At 34.8% G+C, this 26771-nt stretch overlaps 1 pseudogene; it reads right to left on the reverse strand.

The window, feature by feature from the left end:
* The window catches only part of LOC102030249, a 59901-nt pseudogene that overhangs the window by 29285 nt on the left and 3845 nt on the right, over positions 1 to 26771 (reverse strand).

A 26771-nucleotide genomic window follows, 5' to 3' on the forward strand; every position in this document is an offset into this window, starting at 1 on the left:
TTCTTTCTTTCTTTCTTTCTTTCTTTCTTTCTTTCTTTCTTTCTTCTTTCTTTCCTTACCCCATCCCTCTGTTCCTTGCTTTCTCCCTTCATTTGTGGTACTGGGGAAAAAAACATAAGGGCTCTGCCTCTGAGCTACATTTTCAGGCCTTTTTTTCTATTTTTTGAGACAGGGTCTTGTTAAATTGCTGAGATGAGATTTAAATATGGGGTCCTCCTGTCTCAAGCTTACTAGACTTTTTTTAAAAACAGCCCATGACTTGTAAAAATTCAGCTATAAATCAATGTTTATTATTATGAGGCCCTGATTATATGATGGAAAAATATGGTGGAAAGGAAATGTTTTATTATCCTGGGATTCACCTTCAGTAGTGCATTGGGCTTGTGTCCCTGGGCCACAACCTGATGGATTCTTAGATTTCTCTTCCCTTAGAGAGGAGAGGAAGTTCAGAGGTGGCTGGGGTCACAGAAATGCCCTTCTTAGTAGGAATAAGGTCCTGATAAAATATCCTTGGAAATGAAGCTGTTTTATGAAGTATGAGATGTACATCTTGACAATATTATGCTACCCTTCTTTCTGCCAGCAACATGAAAGGATCTTTCTTAAATCTTCATAGTGAGAACATAGTGGGGTTTTGAAGGTGAAACAGGTCAAAGTGTGACCTTGCTCTAAGAGTGTGGCCCTTGGGAGTTTCTCTCACACTAGTAAATACACATCCTCTAAATATTGCTCGGAACTACCATTTAAGTGTTCCTGCAAATATGTATCCAGTGGTTTTGTTCCAGAAGCCTCTAGATTCAACTTATGCTCCAGTGGTACACTGGATTCACCTCTCTCCTCATATTTTTGGGTGGTAGTTTGATATTAATTGTCTGATGACTTTAAAAGACTTGATTTTTAGTGTATTCATTGTTTTCTTGTAAGGGTTAGAGAGCTGAGTTCCAAGTTCTTTGTGTATTGGAGCTGAAATGTAAAATCTCAACATTTTTTCTATGCAATCTTATAAATATATTTATTTTTCCTTTTGACAAATTGTCCAATATACTCTTTTTATTTTATTTCTTTAGTTTAAAGAGAAAAAACAATAAAAACAATCATACAAAATTTAAAAACAAAACAGTAGGAGAGTAACAATGGTTAATACATTGCATAATGTTATCTTCAAGGTAATTGTTCAGATTACAAGATACATACATGAAAAACTGCTAAAAAATTTAAGCACAAATCTTTCTTTTAGTGAACTAAAAGATACATATGTGTGCGTGTACTTTTCTTTTTCCTTTCTTGTTTTCTTCTTTCTCCATCCTAGTTTTTCTTTTGAAAAGTTTCTTCCCATTTTGCAATATCTATTGTACATTTTAGACCTCATTTACTCTTTCAGCTTCTTACACTAGGAAGATAATATGATGTTTACACATGTGAGTCTGATTTATTTCACTTATGAGTATGGTCTCAAGTTGCATCAATTTACCTATAAAAGCCTTGAGTTTTGCCTTCTTTATAGCTGAGTAGTACTCCATTGCATTAAAAGACCACATCTTTTTTATCCATTCCTTGGGTGATGGGCATTTGGGTTGTTTCCAGGGTTTAGCTATTAAAAATTGTGCTGCTATAAACATGGGTGCACACATATGGCTGTGTTACAATATTTTTAATTCTTCTGGGAAGATACACAAAAGGAGAATGGCTGGGTCAAATGAGACCTCTCATCTGAGTTTTTTGAGGACTTTCCTCACTAATTTCCACAGTAGGTGCATCAAGGTACACTCCCAACAACAGTGGAGAAGAGATCTTTATTCTCCCAAAGCCCCTCCAAAGTTTGTTATTGATTGATTTCTTGAAGATAGCCATTGTTTGTGGAGTGAGATGGAATCTCAGCGTTGTTTTAATTTGCATCTCTTGAATGACCAGTGATGCTGAACATTTTTTATATATCCATTTGCAGCTTATATTTGCCTCAATCTGGTAAGAGCCATCTATGTAAAATCAACAGCCAACATCATACTAAATGGGCAAAAGCTGAAAGTTTTCACACTAAAATCAGGAACAAGACAAGGATGCCCACTATTACAACTATTCAATAGTTCTGGAAACTTAAGCAGAGCAATTGGACAAGAAAGAGAGATAAAAGAAATAAGAATAGGAAAGGAAGAAGTTAAATTAATATTATTCAGAGATGACATGATACTCTACATAGAAGATCACAAAACTCCACTAAAAGACTTCTAGATTTAATAACCAAACTCAGTCACATGGCTGGATACAAAGATAACACTCAAAAATCAATAGCACTCCTCTACACAAGCAACAAACTCACTGGGAGAGAAATTAGGGAGATCACACCCTTCACAATAGCATCCAAAAAATGAAATACTTAGGAATCTTTCAATCTAAAAAAGGAAGTAGATCTACATATCAAAAATTAAAGTACTGTGAAAGAAGGAGATTGAAGCAGCTATCAGAAAATGGAAACATATCTTTGCTCATGGATAATAAGAACCAACATAGTGAAAATGACCATAGTCCCAATACACTGTTTTAAATTCTTATTGTTCCACTTAACATTATATGAAATAATACCATGCATATCTTTCAAATTTTGCAACATGATTTTGCATATTTTTATTGTACATTTTTGTATATTTTTATTTTGTATATTTTTATTTTTATGATAAAGTATTAAATCATGAAAGAATTCAAGGAAACATAGGGAGATATTTATTTGATTATATAGTTGAAGAAGTCTTTCTAAATACAAAAGCAAAAGCAGATACACCAGCATCAAATTTTAAAAGTAAGAGAAGGCATAATATACCAAGAAATATGTTAGCCTTTATATGAAAAATTAATAAAAAATTTAAAGAAACATACTTGTAACACATGTAGAACAGGCTAGGGTTTGGCATGGTAGCCCACACCTGTAATCCCAGTGTTATAGACAGCTAAGTTAGGTAGAAATATTATAGACAGTCAGATAGAGCAAAGCCCTCAAAGAAACCAGTGCAGAAAATAAGATACATTGCAACTATGCGGGCCACACAGACTCATCCATTGAGTGTCAGTTCTCAAGACAAAAGGTAAAACAAATGACCCCACCTATTTCCCTTGAGGATAAGCAACAGAGACTGATATTCTAAATAGGTATCCAGATCACTTTGTGAAAGCCAGGAAGAGCCACCAACCTATCCCTTCCAGGAAAAGTCCCTGTTCTGTTACACGCCCTGTTACATGCCCTCTTGCTACATGACTTACTTTCCCATTTGGTCCCCATTTAATCAATACTACCTGAGCAATTGTGCTCATAATCTTATGCGTTGATCATAGTTTTATCTCACCTCTTGCCCACCTTGTGACTTCTCATTTTTTCGCACTTGGATCCTCTTCACCTTGTGGTTTTGCTCTATAAAAACCCCTTGAATAGGCACGATCTTTCTGTCTTTCTCTCAGACAAAAGTTTTCTTACCCTAATGACTATACTCTTCTCCTAACCTTTGATGCTCCAGAATTCATTCTTTGATTTTAGAAAACATGAACTCCTACCAGACATCCAGCAGGTGGGTAGTTTCTTTCTCAGCACTCTAGAGGCTGAGGCAGGAGAATCAGTGCAAGTTTGAGGTTAGCCTGGGCTACATAGTAACTTCAAAGCCAGGGAAAGGGGATTTATTTCAATGAAACATGACAAAAATGAAGAAATATGTATCAGAATGTTAAACAACATAGGCTAACAACTCACATAAACAAACACAATGTAATCAAAAAGAAAAATCAGTATTTGAAAAAATTATATTTCATAAATATTAACAAGAAAAATACAAATTAAGGAAAGGAGGATTTTTGCCAAATGGCATTGAGCTTTTTGTACTGTAAGTCATATAAATGTATTATTATTAAAGATTTAGTTATTAAATACAAATAAAATATTGGATAGCACTTTTTGCTTATGTAGAAAAGAGTTTCAATATTCAGGTTTTAGAAACAATGACCTCTCACAATATTCTTGCAGAAATAAAAATTTGTCAGGACTTTATCAGGGGAAAAATTTACGAGTATCAAACAAAGACATTATCAAAACTATGCACTCATTCCTGGCAAATGGGGAATCTCTAATTAATCTAACACAATCATTGTAACCTCATCCCTTTTAATTATGATACATTTGAGTGTGGACATTAGGTTATTTCTGGACATTAAGACAAGTGACTGTGTTTTGGGAAAAGACTTTCCTGCTCTTCGAAATGACCTTTGAAAGAAATAATTCTTGTACCTTCTTCCTTCTATAATGCGATGTCTGTTTATTACACATGGAATTGTTTCTATCTTGTTGTGACCATGAGAGAAGCTAGATGAAGATAATGCCAAAAAACTAAAGTGTCCTTGAAAATACACAAACATCATGATTCCTGTTATTTTCAGCTGAAGGAATTCGAGCTGATCCACTTTGGAAAGTCTTCATCATATATTATTAAATTAAAAATAAGTGATATCTGTATCTATATATCTGTACTTATCTATCAATATCAAAGCTATAATTGCAACATATATGTTTATGTTAGGTATTTAAAACACTTCTTCAATCTTTTGGTGCATTATTGAATGCAAAACATTAGCTTGTAATTCTGATATAGAATATGTGATTTCAAGGATAAAATTATACATATATATATAGAGAGAGAGAGAGAGAAAGAGAGACAGACAGACAGACAGACAGAGAGGGAGAGAGAAAGAGAGAGAGCCAGGCAGAAGAAAAAAAATTACAGTTATTCAAACAATGTGAGAAAGTTATTAGAAGTTAAAAATTAGATAAAGCAGTAAAGAATATGACCCTAAATATTAAAGCCAGACTAGCAGACATTAAAATTGTTTTAACAAAGCAAGGAAATTGATGGGTTTCCTGCCTTGCTGTAATTCCTGCTGAGTTGCTATGGCGTCCAGCCCATATAGCGCTGGAGGTCATGTGGTATGGTGCTGAGTCAGTATGGCACCAAGCCAATATGGTGCTGGCCACTAGAGGCCATGTGCTAAGCCCCACCCCTCTTCCTCTGAGTTAAATTACGACTTCCTACTTCTCTTTTTGTAATATCCTGTTTCTTTTCCCATGCTCTTGCCCAAGCTTGGTCTGCCATGTCAGGTGGTCTGCCTCCTAAACCCCGCCTCCAGCCTGGGACTATTTAACCTTGGACCCTACAACATGCCCTCTGAAGTTCCACATCTTTCTCTCTTTCCTGTGGTCTTCTCCCTGCCCACAATAAAGGCGTTTTATTCTGCTTTACTTCTCCCTGGGCTGGAAAAACCTATCAGAAATCTTAACAAGCAATGAGCAAAAGAGAAACTGGGATGGGGAAAAGAAAGAAGGAAGGGAAGTTAAGATAGTTATACTACTAATTTCCTTTAATTCATTGAAAAGAAAGGCTTGTGCTTATATGATTTGGACAATTAAATGCCTATATCTTGTACTCTGAGTAACTGAAGATAACAGTATGCAATATATTAACCATTGTTATTCTCTTATTATCTTGTTTTGAAATTTTGTTTGTTTCTCCTTAAAATACCATTAAAAAGTAAATAAACAAGCAGTGAAGAAAATTAGCTATACTCTTATTGAGAAATGTGGATATATGCAAGTAGGATGGACAAAAAAAATAAAAAATAATGGCTTCTTTAACTCAAGAGGCACCAACCTTTCCAGACAGATTTACTATTATTTTATAAACTATAAAGAATAAAAGAAGTTGCCCTTAAAAGCAGTGGGAGAAAGTGAAATATACTTGTTGGGGACAAGTTATAAATGGACTTGCCCTTGCTTTGTGGGCTGGTTTTGAACTGCGGAAATCCCAGTTCCTCTCTGTCAATGAGGCTCAGAGAGCACGAAGAGGTCTGCAGTGGAAAATCAGGGAAACTAGCACCTAGGTGTGGGGAAGAATCTTGACTTGTTTCCTTTATAATGTTAAACTGGCCCTTTCAGTCACTACTTCTATACTGTTCCCAGAAAAACACCATATGCTTCCCCCTGCACAGGCTAAATAAAATGGTGTCTAGCTGGGGATAGTGTGTCTTTGTCCCGAGAGGACATGGATCATCCCAGAATCCTGCTGCATCCCTCTATTTTGTCTCTTGCTGATTTTCCTTTCCTGCTGAGTATGTAACCCAGACAGGAAGGGACTCACTGCTGGCTGCCCCTTGGATCTCATGGCAGGCATCCCTGACACATGGCCCTGTGGAAAGGGAAACTAATATAACCTTGATTTAAACATTCTAGTTGATAAAGCAATCTCAGTTCAATGAATTGGAAACCTAAAACATGTTCTTTCCCTATAAACAACTATGAAAATATAAAATTAAATATGCAAAGGTGAAGTAAATCAAGCCCATAATTGTAACATTTGTATGTATTTGGTATTTCAAATACTTATTCAATCATTTGGTGCACAAAAGAACACAAAACATCAACTTGTAATTCTGATACAGAACATGTGATTCCAAGGGTAAAATTACAAAAGAATTGTAAGGCTAAAATCGGACCTGACTCTCCCAGCCCCCAATCTGCCTGCTAGCTGAAGCACTACTCTCAGCAGGTAACTCACCTCACAGCACACAATGTTGAGAAGGAGATAAAATAGGACAAGGAATTTTGCAGGTCCTGGGGACATCTAGAGACACCAAAAAATTTATACCAGACACTTCAAAGACTTTGCCTACTGATGTTCAAGACTGCCAGAGAATTTTGACAACAGATGTTTATTAAAATCTTCCTGCCTAATGTCCCGTCTTTTCTCTGTCCCTATAAAAGGGACACACTTATCTTGGTTCTGGGGAAAAGGTTTTATCACTCTTTGTCTGCCAGCACTCAGGCACAATAAATTCCACACCATGTTGCTTTTACACAAACCTGATGGTCTAGGCTGAGGTCGGACTGACCTGATCTTAAATAAGGTCAAGGCCTAGGCATAAAAGGTAAGCCCCAAAAGTCATAGCTCCAGGGAGAAACAGTGGACTCTGCCAGCAGCACTAGTCACGAGAAAAGCTCATGGCTATTATAAGGAGTGCGAAGTTTTACACTGAAAGTGATTCCTTCCACACAGCAGAAAAGGGTTTAAGGAGTCCAGTGCACCACACACCGTATGTGAGGGTTTTTGTTTTTTTTTTTTTTTTTGGTTTTTCTCCGGTACCAGGACCCGAACTCACGACCTTGCGCTTGCCAGGCAGGCACTTTTGCCGCTGAGCTAAATCCCCAGCCCGTATGTGAGGGTTTTAATCAAAATCCATTTGGGGAGGGCATTAACTGTTTAAGACTGAGCCACAGAATTACTATGGAAGAACTTCACTACAAGGATCCAGTGTTACCCTATGACAGTGACTGAGTAAGAGGCAGCCAAAAGAAACAGTCAGGGAGAGGGTGCAAGCTAGACATAGACCCACTGAAAAGCTTACACTCAGTCTGGGAAGGTTACAGGGCCTTACCTTTTATGATGAAAAGCTAGGCCCAATGTGTATGGCTTTTGGAGGTAACTGGATCTGAAGGTCTTGGCATTAATTCCAGTATTCTACCTAAACCCCCACCCCACTGCCCACATATAGCACAAAGGTCAGTGGTGTGATTGCCATCTTTATCTACAAACATGAGGGAGGATATTCCTTGGGTTGGCAGTTGCCACATCCTGGGTTGTACAGACAGAGGGGCCTCTAGAGCAGTGGGGGAGCCTTACAAAACTACAGGTCATAAAGCTAGGGAGAGAAAAACAAGCTTTGCTGGATTTCAAGAATGCAGATCATGGTAAGAAACCACTAATTCAAAAACAGAGGAATATATTAAACTCTTTTCTTTGGTTTTTAAGGTTTTGGAGTTTTGTTCCTTTTAATTCTTTATTTTGCTTTTCTATCTTATTTGTATTTTTCTTTACTTTACTCCCTGTATTTTCTTCTTATTTGTCTCTTCTACTTTGACCTAATTCTATCAATTTATTTTTACTCAATAGGCTATTTTATCTCACGTTTCTCTCCTATTTCTCCTCTTTCATTGTTTATTTTTTCAGTTTTTACATCATTACATCTTGTTTCCCATTCACTCTATCTTTACCAGTATAAGCATCATTAATCTTTAAAAAGTGACTTAACTCTATGCTGTTACTGCTCAAATTTTTCAATTGTTAGTGCAGGTAAAGGTATTGCATTTAATAGGATTTCACTGTATGTCAGTATTTGGTTTATCTTTGTGCTTATAACATAATTATAGATTTCTTTTACTGTTATAATCTCTTCTTTGTGGTACATTACTGGTTCTTATTCATATAGGAGAAAGAAACTCCCAATCTGAAAGATATCTCAGATGAGTTTGTGTTCTCTAAAATCAAACAAGGAATTTTAGGAATGATGGGGGTTAAGCACAGAATATATTTATTGAGGGAAAGAAAGCTTCTGTCTGAGAGAGGGACAGAAAGGGGCCTGAGTGGGTTGCCAAGGGATCTGTCTCTTTTAAGGATTTTTATAGAGCAAAACCGCAAGATGAGGCAGGTGCAAGGTGGAAAACATGGGAACTTGCTAGGTAGGCATGAGGTGGGACAAAACTCTGATCAGCCAATAAGATTACAAGTATAATTCCTCAGGTAAAATTGATTATATTGTGATCAAATGGGGAAGTAAGTCATGTAGCAAGAGGACATGAATACAGAACAGGGGCCTTTCCTGTAGGGGGTTGGGTTAGTGACTCTTCCTGGCTTTTCCAAGTTGATTGCTACCTATTTAGAGTATCAATCCCTGATGTCCATCCCTAGGGAGGAATGTGTGTGCATTTGTTTTATCTTTTGTCTTGAGATCTGGACCACAGCGAGTACCTGTCTCTCCCACAGTTGCAAGGTGTCTCATCTGAACTGGCTCCTTTGAGGGCCTAGCCCTGTCTGACTGCCTATAATATTTCTATCTAACTCAGCTGCCTATGATATGATGGTAGGTCACTCTTTAGTCTTTAATGCTATTGTTTTTGACTATGTTGTTATTGACAGGGTAACGTTGTTCCTAACTGATTTTCTCTATATGATAATATTTGATCTGATTTTGTGTCATTGAAAGTATTGAAGCCTGTTTCTGGACAACTTTGTATTGGACCAATTGCACTACATTATCCCCTCCCAAATTAATGGAGGTGGCTGAATATTGTGACAGTGATGACAAAGGCCTATAGTTATCCATGCCAAGAGTTTATCATGGAAAAGCACAGATTAATAAAAATGTCTCCATAGTAGCAAAAAAGTTTTTCCATCATAACCAATACCCAAACCTCAGCACACACACATGCACACACACACACACACAAACACACACAACAATATAAACATGAGAAGACAAGGCAACAAAAATGCCTCCCAGAACTCCCAACTGTCCAAAATCTGACACTTGGGACATCAAGGGAAAAGAAATCAAGAGGCACCCAGTTAAAATTTCAAAATGATAAAAGAAGAGAATAAAAAAACATGAATAACATGCTTGTGAGATACAAATTATATAACAAAACAGAAAATGAAGTTAATAAACAAAACGATCAATGAATTTACAGAAGATACTACTAAAAGTCTAGCTGAGATAAATAAAATGATAAAAACATGAAAGATCAGTTTAGCAAAAAATTTGAGCCCATGAAAATGTACCAAAAAGAAATCCAAGAGATTAACACTTCCCTGCAAGCTTGAACATGCAAGACTGTCCCATCAGATGGTTTATACCATGGGTGGAACAAAAAGATCTAATTACTTTGAGCAGTCTTCTTACTATAAAAATAATAAAAAGTCTATAAATGGACTGAATATAGTTAGATGAATATTTATTGCCCAAATATAAAGTAATATTAATCATACTAACTAAAAATTATTGCAATTATTACAGTAGAAAAAAATCTGTTTCATTAAATTTAAAAATGTATTCATACTCATGAATCTCTTTAAAAACATTTTATACATAAAGGTGACTGATTTATACAGAGTGTCCAAACCATTAAAACACATTTGCGTTTTTCTTTTCTTTAATTTTAAAAATAAAAGGAGGAAAATATTAACAGACAGGCAACCTTTTACAAAATAGCAAAAGAACAGTACAGACAATACAGAGTTACAAACAAAGTGGTAGGAAATTAACAGTGCTTGTTGTATTACATATTAATATCTTCAAAGTGCTTTTTTCTTTCTGCAGCCACAGCTCCAACCATTTTTTCAGATAATTTGCAATAACATTAGCTACGTCGGGGCTGGGGATTTAGCTCAGCGGCAAAGCGCCTGCCTGGCAAGCGCAACGTCGTGAGTTCAGTTCCCGGTACCGGAGAAAAACCAAAAAATTAAAAAAAAAAAAATAACATTATCTACGTCACTTGCATGTGTTTCTTCACAATCTTATGTAAGACTCTATAAAGTGAATGTCTTTTGAAGTAATTTGCCCTCATGGCATTTCTTCAAGGTTGTTTATCCACAATTAATTCTGTAAATTTTAATGTGGAAATCTTACAAGTACCCCATTGCTCTTTCATATAATATGCATTTACAACTCCTGTGCCACAAAATAGTGATATTGTATTTTATATCACTTTAATATGTTCCTTAAGGAACCAAAATATGTTCACGTCTGGTCTGCGATATCAATATCTCTGCATTATTGTTATCATAGACCAGATCAGGTTTCATGTTTCCAAGTTTTGCTTCAATCAATGTATATGTATTATTTTGTATAAGTCATTGATATACAAACGGATCTTTTATCAGTCTATCTACCAAATTTTACACCATAACGATCCTCAAAGTTTATGATTTTCCCACATTCTTGCTTGCACTGGTAAAAATTTTCAATTTGCCGATACTGCACCACAAAATAAGCTTAATTTTGTAAAAGTACTTGTGCGAGAGCTATATTCATATAATAACTATCTGCATGTAATGTGCAGTGTTCAAAGTTTTATGACATTCTTGGTATACTAATAATTTCTTGTCTGATTTTTCTAAATTTATGCAAGGATTGTCAGAGATAGGCAAATATTTCAAAATAGCTGAAAAACAATCATACTGCATGGCATTTTTATATGTCCTTTGGCATATATATTATTTTCAGACTAATACAGTCTATTATCTAATAATGTGTTATACACATAAATAACAATATACCTATAAAAATTTTCATTTCACTAATTGTAACATTGCCAGAATAGCTGGGTTTTTTTCTTTTACACTAAAGCCATATCATATGTCATATCTATTTGTTTCAACTATAATTTTGAGTATATTGTGGGATAAAAATAATTTATACAATGCAAAATTATCACTGCAATTAATATTTCCTATTAGAAGTTCCACATTTTGGCCAGGCATGGTAGTGCACACTGATAATCCCAGCACTCAGGAGGGAGAAAGATCACTGTGAGTTCAAGGTCAGCCTGGGCTACCAAGGGAGTTCAAGGCCAACCTGGACTTCTTAGTGAAACCGTGTCTTAAAAGACCCAGAAAAATCCAAGTTTTGCAGCTCTGTATGCTCATGTTGTATCATGATTTTTCTATTATTGACTGCCATTCTTCCTCTTGATCTTCTACATTCATATCCAAATGCACACTATGTTCAAAGAATGTATTTCCCACAAACTTACATTCAGCTAACTCTAATGCATCTTCATCTGAATAGTAGTAGATAGGTCATGATTTTTTCCTCTGGTGAGATATAATTACAGATTCATCTGATAAATCATCCATTTTCCGCATTTTCCATTCTAATAAGAATTTTTGTCACAAAGTTGAAATAATCTGAAAATTGAAAAATGAATAGGTTACAGTATACATATATGTATACAAAAATTATATATTACTGACAAAAATCCCAAACAAAACTGAGAACCACTAAAGAACAAAGTAATAAGAAAATTTTTCCACTCAACTTAATAATAAATTAATCACGAAATAACAAAGGCTGTCTTTGTTTTAGCCTTTTATACTAACAAAAGAGCATGCACAGGTTAGCATCAGTAAATTGAGTTCAAATGAATGACAACAGTGACACATGTGAATTAAATCAGAGCTTCCCATCAGTGAGAATTATGAATTAAATCAGAGCCACATGGCAGCAAGACATGTGAATTACAGGCCCATCATGAACATGTTAAAAACTGTTAAACATATGGGCTGCACATGTGACCAATATCAATACGGAGCATGAGAACTAGAAGCTAGGGCCGATTTTGGTGACCAATTCCTAAGAAGTGCCTGGAAAACACCAAAAGAACATGAAAAATGGATGCAACAGTTGCTAGATGACACAAAGAAGACTAATCCAAGATTAACTGAACAAAAACTCAGAAGACAGTGCAAATAGCATAAAAACCTGTTTACACAAATGATAGCAGAAAATTCCCCAAATATGGAGAATGAAACATATGATAAGTGAAGCATATACAAACCCAAATAGTCACAATCAGAAAAGAACCTCTCCATGACACGTACTAGTCAAAATTCCAGAATTCCAAAACAAGAGCAGAATCTTAAAAGGTATTCAAGAAAAGGAACAAATCTCCTATAAAAGTAAATCTACTAGAGTTACAGGAGACTTGTCAACACAAATGTTAAAGGCCAGGAGAGCTTGGAGTGAAATGTTTCAGGCCCCGAAAGGAAACAAATTCTGACACAGACAGACATATCCTGCAAAACCATCTTTCAAAATTAATGAAATAAGGCCTTTCCATGACAAAGGGCAACTAAAAATTTCATGACTACCAAACAGCCACTCCAAAAAATAATTTTTAAAAAGTATTTGTTTTATTATTGTGTGTTTGCAATGCATGCAGTTTACAGTCATGTTGAGGAATGGGTATGTGTACATAACACAGTTTGAATATTTTTAATCCCCTTTCTTCCCACCATCCCTCCCTCCTACACTAAATCTCTTTCCCCCAATTTTGTTGTTATTATTAAACTTACCTCATGTTTATGACATATAACGTTTATATCCATTGAGGTTGTAGGGTTCCTATACATGGCATATCTTTTATAAACTTATTTCCCCTTCCCCTTCCCATCTCTGCTCACACTTGCTCTCCAAAACCTCTCCAATTTACAAGAGATCTATCTCCTTATCTCATTCTCTCTACTGCTTATTGAGCTCTTTGTACTTTGCCTTAGAAAAATGAGAGATACTATATGATGTTTAAGATTCTGTGTCTGGTTTATTTCACTCAACATTATATTTCATAGGCACATTCATTTTCCTACAAATGTTTCAAATTTCTCCTTTATAGTCAAGTAGTATTCCACTATGTATACATACCACGTTTTCTTTGTCCAATCATCTGTACATGTGATGTATTAAATTTAAAGATTTATGTATGTTGAGTCATTCCTGCATCTCTGGGATGAAACCTGCTTAATCATGATGTATGATCTTTTTTATGTTGTGCTGTATTTTATACATGAATATCTTGTAGAAGATTTTTGAATCTTTGTTCATTAAAGAGATTTGCCTATAGTTTTCTTTTCTGTTGGGGCTTTATCTGGTTTTGGAATCAGAATGATGCTGGCTTCTATAAATGAATTTGCAAGCATGCTGCTCTTTTAATTTCTTTGAAGAGCTTCAGTATTATAAGTGATATAACATCATCTAAGATTTTGTAGAATTCAGGGGCTGGGAATATAGCTCAGTGGCACAGCGCCTGCCTAGCAAGTGTGAGGTCATGAGTTCAATCACTGGTACCACAAAAAAGAAAAAAAAAAAAGATTTTGTGGAATTCAGGAGTGAATTCATCAGGTCCTGGGCTTTTACTAGTTGGTAATTCTTTATTACTATCTCAATTTCATTAATTCTTATTGGGTTGCTTTGCATTTTTGTGTCTTACTGGGTTAGTTTTGGTAATTTGTATAAGTCTAGAAATCTATTTCTTCAAAATTTTCCAATTTATTGCAATACAGCTTTTCATAATAGTTACTATCTTCTGAATTTTAATGGTGTCTATTGTGGTCTTGCCTTTTTTGATTGTAATTGAATTGATCTTAACCATTTCTCTCCTTCTTTTGGTAAGTTTAACTAAGGGTTTATGTATTTTGTTATTCATTCAAAGAACCAGATCAGTGGATTTCTTTGCATTATTTCAGTTTTGATTTCATCTCTAATCTGTATGATTTCCCTTCTTAATTTTGGTTTGTGTCTGTATTATTTTTGTTTCTCCAGTATCTTAAGGTTCCTCATAAGGTTGCTTATTTTAGTTCTTTCTCTTTTCCAACGTGAGTATTGATTCCGGTGAACTTCTCTCTTAGAACTGCTTTCATAGTGTCTCAGATGTTCTGATGGGTTGTATAGATAATCCAAACTTCCAGAAATTTTAAAATTTACTCAATGATATATTGTCTGACCCATCTGTTGTTTAGGGACTTGCTATTAGTTTTCCAAGTACTTTTATATTTTCCATAATTTCTTCTGTCATAGATTTCCATTTGCATTGCACAACAGTCTTGTAATACACATGGGATGACTTCAATTTTTTATATTTATTTAAGCAGGCTATGTGAGCTACTATGTGATCCATTTTGGAGAAAGTACCATGTGCAGCAGAAAAGAATGTAGTAGAGGGGAATACTCTGTTGTAGTAGAGGGGAATACTCTGTAGATAACTATTAAATCCATATGGATAAGGGTGTAATTCAGTTCTGGAATTTCTTTATTAACTCTTTGTTTAGTTGATCTATCTCTATGAAAGAGTGCTTGTAAAAATCCTACACTAAGGGGCTGGGGATTTAGCTCAGCGGCAAAGCGCCTGCCTGGCAAGTGCAAGGTCGTGAGTTCAGTTTCCGGTACCGGAGAAAAACCAAAAAAAAAAAAAAAAAAAAAAAATCCTTCACTAAGAATGTGTTAGTACAGTGGTATATCACTTCACAAACTTAATTTGTTCCACAATTCAGGAAAACATGGCAACATTGTATTCATGTAGGAAAGATTACCACAGTTGTGTTCATCACCCAATGCAGAGTTCACAAACAAAAATAAAATTTTGCCAAATACTTTTTTGAGAAGCAAATTGTTCACAAACAAAAGCTTTCATGAACTGAGGTTCCACTTTATTTATTTAATCTTTTATATTCAGCAGTGTTTAATGAAGATAGGTGCTTCAATATTCATTGCATAAATATTTATAAATGTTATCCTCTCAGATTGTTCCCTTAACTAGTATGTAGTGGCTTTGTTTGTTTCTTCTAAACAGTTTTATGTCAAAGGTCACCATTTCTGAGATTAAGATTGCTATTCCTGCTTGTTTTGTGTGAAATATTATATTCTATCTTTTGATTTTTTTATCTATGAATATATTTTGGAATTAGATAAGCTTCTTCAATGCAACAGACTGTTAAATTATGTTTTTAATCTAGCCTGGCAAACTGTGCCATTTAATTGGGGAGTCGTAGCCGTTAACACTGAAAGACATTATTTGTATGTATTGATTATTTACTACTATCGAACTCTTCTGTTGGTGACTCCATGTTTTTTCTGCCAATTTTTCCTATTTATACATTAATAAAATGTTTTCACTTCATCTAGGTTTTTAGCTTTGTTGGTTTTGTCATTTCTATCTAGATGATTATTGAGTATTTTCTGGAGTGCTGATTTAATATTCATATATCTCTTGTGGTAGTCTTTTTCATGAAATGTACTCATTTCTCCATCTATTTGAAGGAAAATTTTGCTGGGTATGTTAATCTGGGTTGGAAGCTTTTTGTTCTTAGGGCTTGAAATACTTTACTCCAAGTTCTTCTGCACTTTAAAGTCTGTGCTGAGAAGTTTGCTGTAAGTGGAATGGGATTCTTTTTCTATATGATTTTTTAAATTTTCTGTTTTTTTATTGTTTATCTGGTAATTTAATAACAATGTGTCTTTGTGAGATTCTTTATAGCTGTCTGGGAGAATTGCTTACTTGGATTTTGAACTCTTTACTCATATTTGGAAAATTTTCTGCTATGATTTTTCAAAACATATTAATAATTCAAACTGTGATATCTTATAGCTTTTTTGTAACTCAAATTAGCCTTGGCTTGGTCTTTTTAAAAATCTTCTAGTAGCTGCTGTATGGTGTGTTCTTGTTCCTTTTCTGTGGCTTCTTTGAGTACTTCTTCATAATTTATCATTTTGTCCTCATTTTTAGACATTCAGTCTTCACATTGGTTATTTCTGCAATTTATGAATAATATACACTTTTTTAGGCATTTCTGTGGGACGTCTTTTTAAGAATTCTATATCTTTGATGAACTTGTCATTCATATTTTGAACAATTTTATCCAGCTCTTCAAAACTTTTACTTATTTTCCCCATATGCACATTAGTATTTTGAGTTTTTTGGTTCATTTCCTTGCTGAACGCATCTAGACTCTTCATCTCGCCCATAACCTTTTGTAAACTTCTGATAGCTAGAATTTGCTTTCCTTTCCATTGGCACCACCTTGATCTGGCATAAGAGAGTTGGGAGACCTTGGGAATCTTATATTACCTTAATTTTCCATGATCACATATGTATGTATATCTGCTCTTTGTAGTTTATCACCTCCAGGAAATCCAAATATTGGCAGGGAGAGAAAACCAATTGTCAGACACATACCTTGTGCACAGTAGTAAATTCAGTCAAAACAGTGGTATAAAATACAATTAGATATTGACAAACCATACAAGTCACTCATGAACAACCTTTAACGAGAAAAAAAAATGTGGCGTTAGTGAAGATAATTGGGCCACCCATGTATTGACTCATAGTACTTGAAACCACTAATTTCTTACAGAAGTAGGCATAAGGTCAAACATACAACTAGACTAAATGTTTTCTTCTTCGGGACCCTCTTCTGTAATAATGACACACTCAAAACCTGGCCTCCCACAAGAGAATACAGGCCCTGTGATCTTCTTGGTCTGATCCCATGATTCCCATGTGGTCCCAAAAGTTCTCTGTTTATCTCTCAGCAATCTAAGCCTGTCTTCCTGTTCTGTTTCTAACCAGCACTCTGTAGTAGGGAAACACCTCAGGCCTGAAATGAAACACTTCTCCTAGACATCAGTCTGTTCTTTGATCAGGAGAGTCTGCTGGTTCTCACCTCTGTTTACCTGCATTGTGGTGACCCAAGGAGTGTGGGTGGTAACAGCTAAGGGTGGTGCATTTGGTACAAGGCTCCTTCCGGCTCAGTGCACAGAGCCCAGGCATGTAGTGGCCTCACTTGGGGTGGGGCACATGGTCCCAGAGTCCTCCTGGCTCCTCACGCTGGTTAGGCTTTGTACTCTTCAGCAGTAGATAGGGTTGGTAGCAGAGGATTCTTCTAGCTCTGAGTATGGGCTGGGTTGAGTGGGCAGCGGTGTTGGCTCAGGGTAAGGGGCATGGTCCTGGGGTTTTCCTGGGTTAGTGCACAGGTGGGCTTGGACTACCAGCAAAGTCCTATCCAAAAAATTCTTAAGAATAATCCATAATGGAGCAGTGAACCCAACAATGCCAAAATGTCTAATAAAGAGAATAAAGCAGATAGAGTGACCAATTAAGCAAAAGGAGAAATGTAAAATCAGCAACTGGAAAATAATGCAATGACATAAATAATTCAAAATTTTTAATAATGACTCAATCTGAATAGTTTCAATTCCCTAATCAAAAGACACAGCATGACAGGATGAATAAAAAAAACCAAAACCCAAATAAGTTATACACAAACCCACAATTAATCAAAAAAGGAATTTAACAACCAAAATCAAAGCATGAAATCAATGTCCATATAACAGGAATATGAAAGAAAGGTAGTTATTCTGTTTTCAGGCAAAGTACACTTCAAGTCAGAATTAATCAGAAGACACAAAAGAAAGTTGCTGCATGTTGGTTAGGGGAACAATCAACAGAAAGAGATAACCATTATAAACATATATATATCAAGTTATATCACAAGAACTCCATAGAACAACACCACTGCACATAAAAATCATATATATGTATATATATGTATATGTGTGTGTGCGTGTGTATATATGTTATAGTTGGAATTTTAATACCCCTGCCACACAGATATAAAGCTAAACAAAACAATCAACAAAGAAATATCAGAGTTGAACAAAATGTTTGAACAAATGGGTTTAAAAGTTATATGTTTCACTCAAAAACAAAATACACATTCTTCTCAACAGCATATGGAATTTTCTTTTTTTAACTAAGTTTTTTGGTACATTTTAGGTATACATAAAGATCACATTCATCATAAGGATTTTGTATCTGTGCATGATATACCTTGATTCTGCTTTTTTTCCCATTCCCCTCCTCTCCTGTCAATCTCTCTTCCTCTCCTTATTTATAAAAGCTTTGTTTTCATTTTTCCTTCCTTTTTCTTTAAAAAAAATCTCTTCCTTTCTTTCCCCCCTTTCCTCTCTTTAGTTCTCTTTCTCATTTGAACATTTTCTTCCTATTTCACAATACCTATTATATACTTTGGTTGAATATGGATGCAAAAATCCTTAATAAGATACTGGCAAAAAGAATGCAGCAAATCATCAGGAAGATTATACAACATGACCAGAGAGGATTCATTCCGAGGATGCAGAAATGTTTCAACATACACAATTCAATAATATAATACATCAAATCAAGAGAGCCAAGGACAAAAATCACCTGATGATCTCAATAGATGCAAGAATTTTCTTGAAAGTAGTCAACATACTATCCCATAAAATGTACCCAGGTAAATGAAAAATTGAAAAAAAAAAGGTATATACATATATATATTTTCAGATCATAGTACAATGAAACAAGAAAGCAATGGCATAAGAATTTTTAAAATTATGCAAACACATGGAAATTAAACAGTAAAAATTGAATAATCAATGGGTCACAGAAGACATCTAGGAAAAAATGATAGCACTCCTAGAATCAAATGTTAATACCAGTGCTACATACTAGGATGTATGGAACAAAATGAAAGCAGTCCTAAATATAAATTTTAGAGTTGTTAATACTCATATCAGGAAAACAGAGCAAGCCTAAATAAATAACACATCAATCCAATTCAAGGTCCTAGATCAATAAGATTTCAATCGAAAACTAGTACAATAAGTAAATAATAAATATCTGAGCAGAAATTAATGAAATTGAATCTAAAATTCAAAAAATTAATGACTAAAAGAGCTGACACATTAAAATTTAAAAAGACAAATCTTTAGCTAATCTAACCTAAAAAAAGGATAAAAGGAAAAAATAAAAATAAAAAGGAACACAAAATTCAAAATCACAACTGACAGTTTAAATTCAGATTACCAGTAACTACTTAGATATCTTCCCCTCCAATAGTATCAAGACCCTGGCCCTAAGCCACTGATCTACTCAGAGGTTTTACAACAGAATAAAACACAGACAAAATATATGCACTTTAGTTACAAAAGACACCAGAATGGTCAAAACCCAATGATGGGCTAGGACCGTGAGGCATGGTGTCTTTGGCTTTTATTAGGTGTACAGCTTGATTGAGTGAGAGTCATGGTGGGCTGCAGAAAGCAGTGGAGGTGAATTGTTGACACAGTAGATGTTTAAGAGTTGAGGAACAGTGGATTTTGGGAAAGCACACAGGAATATGTCATGGTTGACTAGTAACCTGATTGTCTGCTTACTGCAACTACTGAGCTTCATGGAATTTGCAAGACTCAAAGTCCTTAGCTATCATGTTATCGTGTTTTGAGATGCAGAATTTCACAGACTGTGTGCTAGTCTCAGCTCTGGCCACTGGCTTAAAGATTAATCTGTCCTTAAACCAGCTGAGGTTCTAGCCACAAGTCATGTAGGCCTACAATAGGCTCTCAATTTATTTTATGCAAATTCATTAATATTAATTATTGCCTGACTCTACTGTATCAAGATGGTCCTCAGCACAATAAATTGGGGAAATTACTTTTTTCAAGAGTCACATAAATTGTTAAAACTGACCAAGAATAAATATAAACCCTGAATAATCAAATAATAAGCAATAATAGCAAAATACTATCAACTAAGAAAACCACAGTATAGAATGGATTAAAAACTGAATTCTACAAGAACTTCAGTGAAGACCTAACACCAGCATGCCTTAACATCTTTAATGAAATTAAAAGGTAAGAAGCACTATCAAAATCAATCTTGTATGCTAACATTACCTTTATTCCAAAACCAGAAAACATCTCAACAGAAAAGAGAACTACAGGTCAATGTCTTCAATGAACATAGACATGAATATCCTCTAGAAGGTACTTGCACATGGAATGAAATAGCTCATCAAAAAATTATACTTACATAAAAATTTTTTAAATGATACATCATTACAAATTAGTGGTAATCCAAGGAATGCAGGAATGATACAACATATGCAATTCAATAAATATAACACATGACATAAACAATAGGAAGTACAAAAAATCACATGATCATATAATCCATTTACAATAAAAACCTGAGAAAATAGGTATAGAAGCAATGTACCAATCTGATGAAAGCAATTTACAGCAAAACAATGAACATCATATTAAGTGGTGAAAAACTAAAATCTTTCACTCTAAAAGCAGAAACAAGACAAAGATCTCCACTATCACCACTCTTAATCAATGGAGCACTCAAAACATTAGCCAGTGATCACACAAGAGAGAGAAATAAGACGTACATGTAGCAAAAAGAAGAAACCATATTATCATTATTTGCAGATCTTAGAATGATGTTCTGTACAGAACACCCAAAGATTCCCTTAGAAGATGCCTAGAATTATTACAGAATTCAGCAGGATCCCAAGATACAAAATCAACAAACAAAACTCAATAGCATTCCTGTAAACCAATAATAAACTCAACAAGAATGTAATTAAGGAAATAATATCATTCACAATAACATCAAGAAAAGTGAAACACTAGGAATTAACTTAATCAATAAAGGGAAAATCTCCATAATGAAAACTGCAGTTTTCTTAAAAAAAGAGGGAGATTAAAGAAGAAATCATAAAATTAAAAGAAATCTTTTATGTAGGCAGAGCCTTTATTGTCAAAATGGTCAGACTTCCGAAATGAATATAGAGATTTAGTACAATTCTCCTCATAACACTACAGCATCCCTTGCAGAAATATAGAAAACAATCTTAAAATTCATGTGGAACCAGAAGAGGCTGAAAATAGCTAAAGGAATCCTCAGTAACAATATCAAGGCAGTAGGAATCACAATTCCAGTATTCAAGGCAAATTACAAAGCTAAAGTGATAGAATGGTACTGTACAGAAAAGACATGTCATTCATGCAAAAGAGCAATGGATGCAGAAACAATACCAGATGCATGAGGCTATTTGATCTTTGACAAAGGGACCAAAATCATAGGCTGGAAAAGACACTAGACAATTTTTGGTTGCTTGGATAAATGACTATGCACATGCAAAAGACTGAGTCTAGATCCATATCTCTCACAAGATACTAAACTGTTATGTTTTGTGTCTGAATATCCACTAAATCCTCATGAGTTCATGGGTGTGGAGTTTTCAGAGATGGTTGAATCTACAGTTTGTGACTGATAATGGTCCAATGATGGGACTAAGTGTGTGAGTGCTACCCAACCTCTCTCTCTCTCTCTCTCTCTCTCTCTCTCTCTCGCTTTCTGTCTTTCTCTGTCTCTCTGTCTCTCTGTCCAGCCTAAGGCATTCCAGCTCTGCTTTTTCAGCCAACATCTCCAAATATTTCCAAACTTTTCTCACAAGCCATTCACAGAGGCTCCTGAAACAAATGGTCAGGTGTAGTCACAGCAACAACTCCACATCTCTGGTACCAGATTCTGTCTTAGTTGCTCTTCTCATTGCTGAGACAGAATACTGGACACCTAAAGTTAAAGTGGGAAAGTGTCCTCTCTCTTTCTCCTCTCTTGTTGCATTTGCTGTCTTCTGCTGCCATGAATTGTTGCCCTCTTCTATGTACCACCCTAACTTGGAACCAGCTGTTTGTAGACTGAAACATCAACAAACTTTGAGATAAATAACCTTTCCCACTTTAACTTGCTTCCAAGATTTAGCTATTACAAATTGTGCTTCTATAAATGTGGGTGTGCATATATCACTATGGTGTGAAGTTTTTAATTCTTCTGGGAAAATACCAAGAAGGGGAATATCTGGGTCAAAGGGGACCTCTAATTCTAGCTTTTTGAGGAATATCCATACTGATTTCCATAGTGGTTGTACCATTCTGCACTCCCACCAACAGTGGAGAAGGGTTCCTTTTACCCCACAGCCCCACCAGCATTTGTTATTGGTTGATTTCTTGTTGATAGCCATTCTTTCTGTAGTGAGATGAAATCTCAGTGTTTTAATTTGCATATCTTGAATAACCACTGACATGGAACATTTTTTCATATATTTACTTGCCATTTGTATTTCTTCTTCTGAGAAGTTCATATTCATCTCAGATGCCCATTTTTGGATTGGGTCTTTGAATTTGGGGGGCTTGATTTTTTTCAGTTCTTTACAGGTTCTAGATACCAGTCCTTTGTCTGAGGGATAACTGGCTAAAATTTTTCCCACTCTGTGGGTTGTTTTTTCACTCTGCTGGTGATTTCTTTTGATATGGAAAAGTTTTTAGTAAGATGAGATCCCAGTTGTTGATTTTTTGAATTATTTCCTGCATGGTCTAGGCTTTGTTTGAAAAGTCTCCATCTACACATGTGTCCCCCAGGTTTCTACCTAAATTTTCATCCAGTAGATTTAGTGTTTCTGTTTTAAAATTTAGCTCTTTGATCCATTTGAATTTTAATTTAGAGCATGATGATAGACATGGGTCTAATTTTAGTCTTTGGTATGTGGAAAGCCAGATTTTCCAGCACAATATATTAAAGAGTCTATCTTTCTTCCAGTGAACATGTTTGGCCTCTTTTTTAAAGATAAAGTGGCTGAGTGTTTTGGATTTGTGTCTACATCATCTAATCTGTTCCACTGATCCTCAAGGTGTCTTTTTGACAGTACCATGATGATTTTATCAGAATAGATTTGTTGTATAATTTTAAGTCAGGGATTGTGATGCCTCTTGCCTTGTCTTTGCTGTCCAGAATTGTTTTGCTATTCTAGGGCTTTTCTGTTTCCGAATAAATTTTAGCAAAGGGACCTCTAATCCTAGCTTTTTGAAGAATCTCTGTACTGATTTCTACAGTTGTTGTACCAGTCTGCACTCCCACCTAGAGTGGAGAAGTGTTCCTTTTTCCCCACAGCCCCTCTAGTTCTGTGATATATGTTAATGGTATTTGGATTGGAATTGCATTAAATCTGTATACCAATTTTGGGAGTACGGCCAATTTCACGATGCTGATTCTTTCTATCCATGAGCAAGGGATATCTTTCCATTGTCTGATACTCTATTTCATCTCCTTTTTCAGAGAAATGTAATTCAGTGTATAGATCTTTTACTTCCTCTTATATACTATATCTTGAGTGTTCTTTTTTCCCCACATCCTTCCAGTCCCTTCAACTCCACTTCCTCTGCTTATTTACAAAGATTTGTTTCCATTTTATCTTTATTTTCTCATTTTTTCTTTTCCATTCCTTCTTTTCCACCTTCCCCTCCCTAATTCTCTTTTCTTTTGAAACAAATTCTTCCTATTTCACAATATCTATTATACATTTTGGTTCTTCTTTACACTTTAAGTTTCTCAAACCAGAGAAACAATGTGAGATTTACACATGTGTATCTGATTTATTTTATGTAGGAATATGGTTTCAAGTTGTATCCATTTACCTAAAAATATCTTGATTTATTCTTCTTTAAGGATTAGTATTCCACTGTATTCAAAAATTACAGCTTCTTTATCTATTCATCAGTTGATGGGCTTTTGTGCTGCTCCCAGTATTTAGCAATTATAACTGCACTACTATAAATATGAGCGTGCATATATTGCTATGGTATGATGCTTTTAATTTTTTCAGGAAGTTACCAAGTAGGGAAATAGCTCGGAATCAACTGGGAAATCTAGTTGCAGATTTTTGAGGAATTTCCACACTGATTTCCACAACTCTACACTCCCATCAACAGCGGATAAATGTGCCTTTTTCCCAGCAGCCCCTCTAGCACTTGTTATTGGTTGATTTCTTGATGATAGACATTCTTTCTGGAGTGAGATGGAATCTCAGTGTTGTTTTAATTTGGATTTCTTGAACGATCAGTGATGTTGAATGTTTTTCACATATATATTTTCCATTTGTACTTCCTCATCTGAGATGTGTGTATTCATTTGCACTGATATGTTTTGGATTGGATCACTAAGGAATCAGATTTTTTTTCAGCTCTTTATATATTATAGATATTAGTCCTTTGTCTGAGGAACAACTGGATAAATTTTTTTCCCACTTTGAGGGCTGTGTTTTCACTTCATTGGTGATTTCTTTTTCTGTGCAAAGGCTTTTTAATAAAATGAGAATTAATGGTTGATTCTTTGTAGTTTTTCCAGTGCAATCAGGGATTTGTTCCTGAAATCTTTGCCTACACCTTTGTCTGCAAGAATCCTACCTATTCATTCTTCCAGGAGACTTAGTGTTTCTGTTTTGAAGCCTAGATCTCTGATCCATTTTGAGTTTAGTTTAATAAATAGTGAGAGATATATGTCAAGTTTTAGTCTTCTGTATGTGGAAAGTCAGTTTTTGCATTTATTAAAGAATTTTTCTTCCAATGAATGTGTTTGGCCCTTTTTTCAAAGATAAGGTGACTCAGTGTGTTCAAACTTGTTTCTACATATTCTAATCTGTTCCATGGGTCCTCAGGTCTGTTTTTTCCAGTATCATACTGTTTTTATCACAGTAGCTCTGTAGTATAATTCCAAATCAGTGACTTTTATGCCCCCTTCCTTGTCTTTGCTGCCCAGAATTCTTTTTGCTATTCTGTCTCTTCTGGTCCCAAATGAATTTTAGAAATGTTTTCTCTAGTTCTGTGAGGTATGCTAATCTTATTTTGATTGAGATTGCATTAAATGTGTATAGCAAATTTGGGAGTATGGCCATTTTTACTTTGTTGGATCTTCCTACCCAAGTACAAGGGATATTTTTCCATTTTATGATAACTCTGACTTTTTCAGAGTATTGTAGTGTCCAATGTAGAGATCTCTTACCTACTTTTTTAGTTTTATTCCTACATATTTCATTTTTTAAAAATTTGGGTGTTGAGAATTTTGTCTCATTGACAAGAAAAGTACCTAAGACAACATCATATTGTATTATACATGTATGCCCATGTTCATAGCAACAGAGTTCTTAATATCTAAATCTTGAAAGCAGTCTCTATGACCATCAACAGATGAACAGATAAAGAAATTTTGAAATACTTTTTATATGTGGGAGTACTACTCTGCCATAAAGGATAAACTTGAATCATTTGATGACAAACAAATGAGATTGAGCCTATAATACTAAGTGAAGTAAGTCAGACAAGAAAACTTAACTATCACATGTTTTCTATTATATGAGATACCCAAAACATAAATAAAGAGCAAAATAAATGTTAAACAAATCAAAATGGAAAGATAGATCTTTTGGAAATGAGAGAGAACCAAGAGATGGAGAGATAGGTGGGAAGCTGAGAGGAAGGTATTGAAAAATAATTAAAATGTCTTAAGTATATTTATCAACTCTCCATAAGGAATAAAACCATTATGTACTAGAAATATATACTAATAAAAAATTTACAAAGTAAAGCAGAATTGACATTATGTTTTGAGAACAACAAACCAAGTAGTGCTTTAAAAACAGTCAGGTGAATCTTTTAGAGCTGGGGAGTCCATTTAGAAATATTGCAATAATCTCAAAATGATAGTAGTTTAGATCAGAATAGTGCCAGGGAAATTGATGAGAAACAGTCACCAACAAAGTGTATCTAACTTTTAAAAGGGCTATAACACAAAGCTGTGACAACATCAACTGCTACTGAGGTTGCTGAGAAAAAGAAAATCTTACTTATTGCTCCTGGAATATAAAATGGCATAGCCACTTTACAAGTGTTTGGTAGTTTTTTGCAAAGCTAAATATTATCTTATTAATGATGTAATCATATTCACTGGTAGTTAGTCAAGTGATTTGAAAACATATGTCCATACAAAAACCTACTCACAAGTGTTTGTAACAGCTTCATTCATATTTGTCAAAATGTAGAAGCAACAAGGATGTCCTTTGACAGGTAAGTGGATAAACAAATTGGATATACATTGATATGATTGATGTTTCTTGTTATAATTTGCAATGCCACTTAAATTTTTAATGTTTTAATTTGTCTAATGCCACTTGATGTTCAGCATCAGCATCAAATTATGTTTTGGCATGTGTATAACTTTAGTGGAGCGACTATATCTTTTCTCCATTTTTAAATTTGGATATTTGTTTCTATACTGACTAATTCCCAACTCTGAGGAACATCTGGAGATTAAAAGATACTTAAGAAAGATATCAATCAATAGTAATGCATAAGTATTATTTGGATCTAAAGAAGAATTTTCAAAGAAAATTTGAGTACTGACCAAGTATTTGAAGAAATGGTATTTGTTTTTTGTTTTTTGTTTTATTTTAAAAATAAAAGGAGGAAATATTGTGCTTGTGAGATGTTGTAAAATGTTGTATGTCTGTTAATCTTTCCCTCCTTTTATCTTTAAAATAAAAAAAAAGGAGGAAAATACTAACAGACAGACAACATTTTACAAAATAGCAAAGGAACAGTACAGACAGTACGGAGTTACAAACAGAGTGGTAGGGAATTAACAATGCTTGTTGTATTGCATACTGATATCTTCAAAGTGGTTTCTCATGAAAACAGAT

Source organism: Chinchilla lanigera, unplaced genomic scaffold, assembly GCF_000276665.1.
Source record: "Chinchilla lanigera isolate Chin_1 unplaced genomic scaffold, ChiLan1.0 scaffold00161, whole genome shotgun sequence".
Lineage (NCBI taxonomy): Eukaryota > Metazoa > Chordata > Mammalia > Rodentia > Chinchillidae > Chinchilla > Chinchilla lanigera.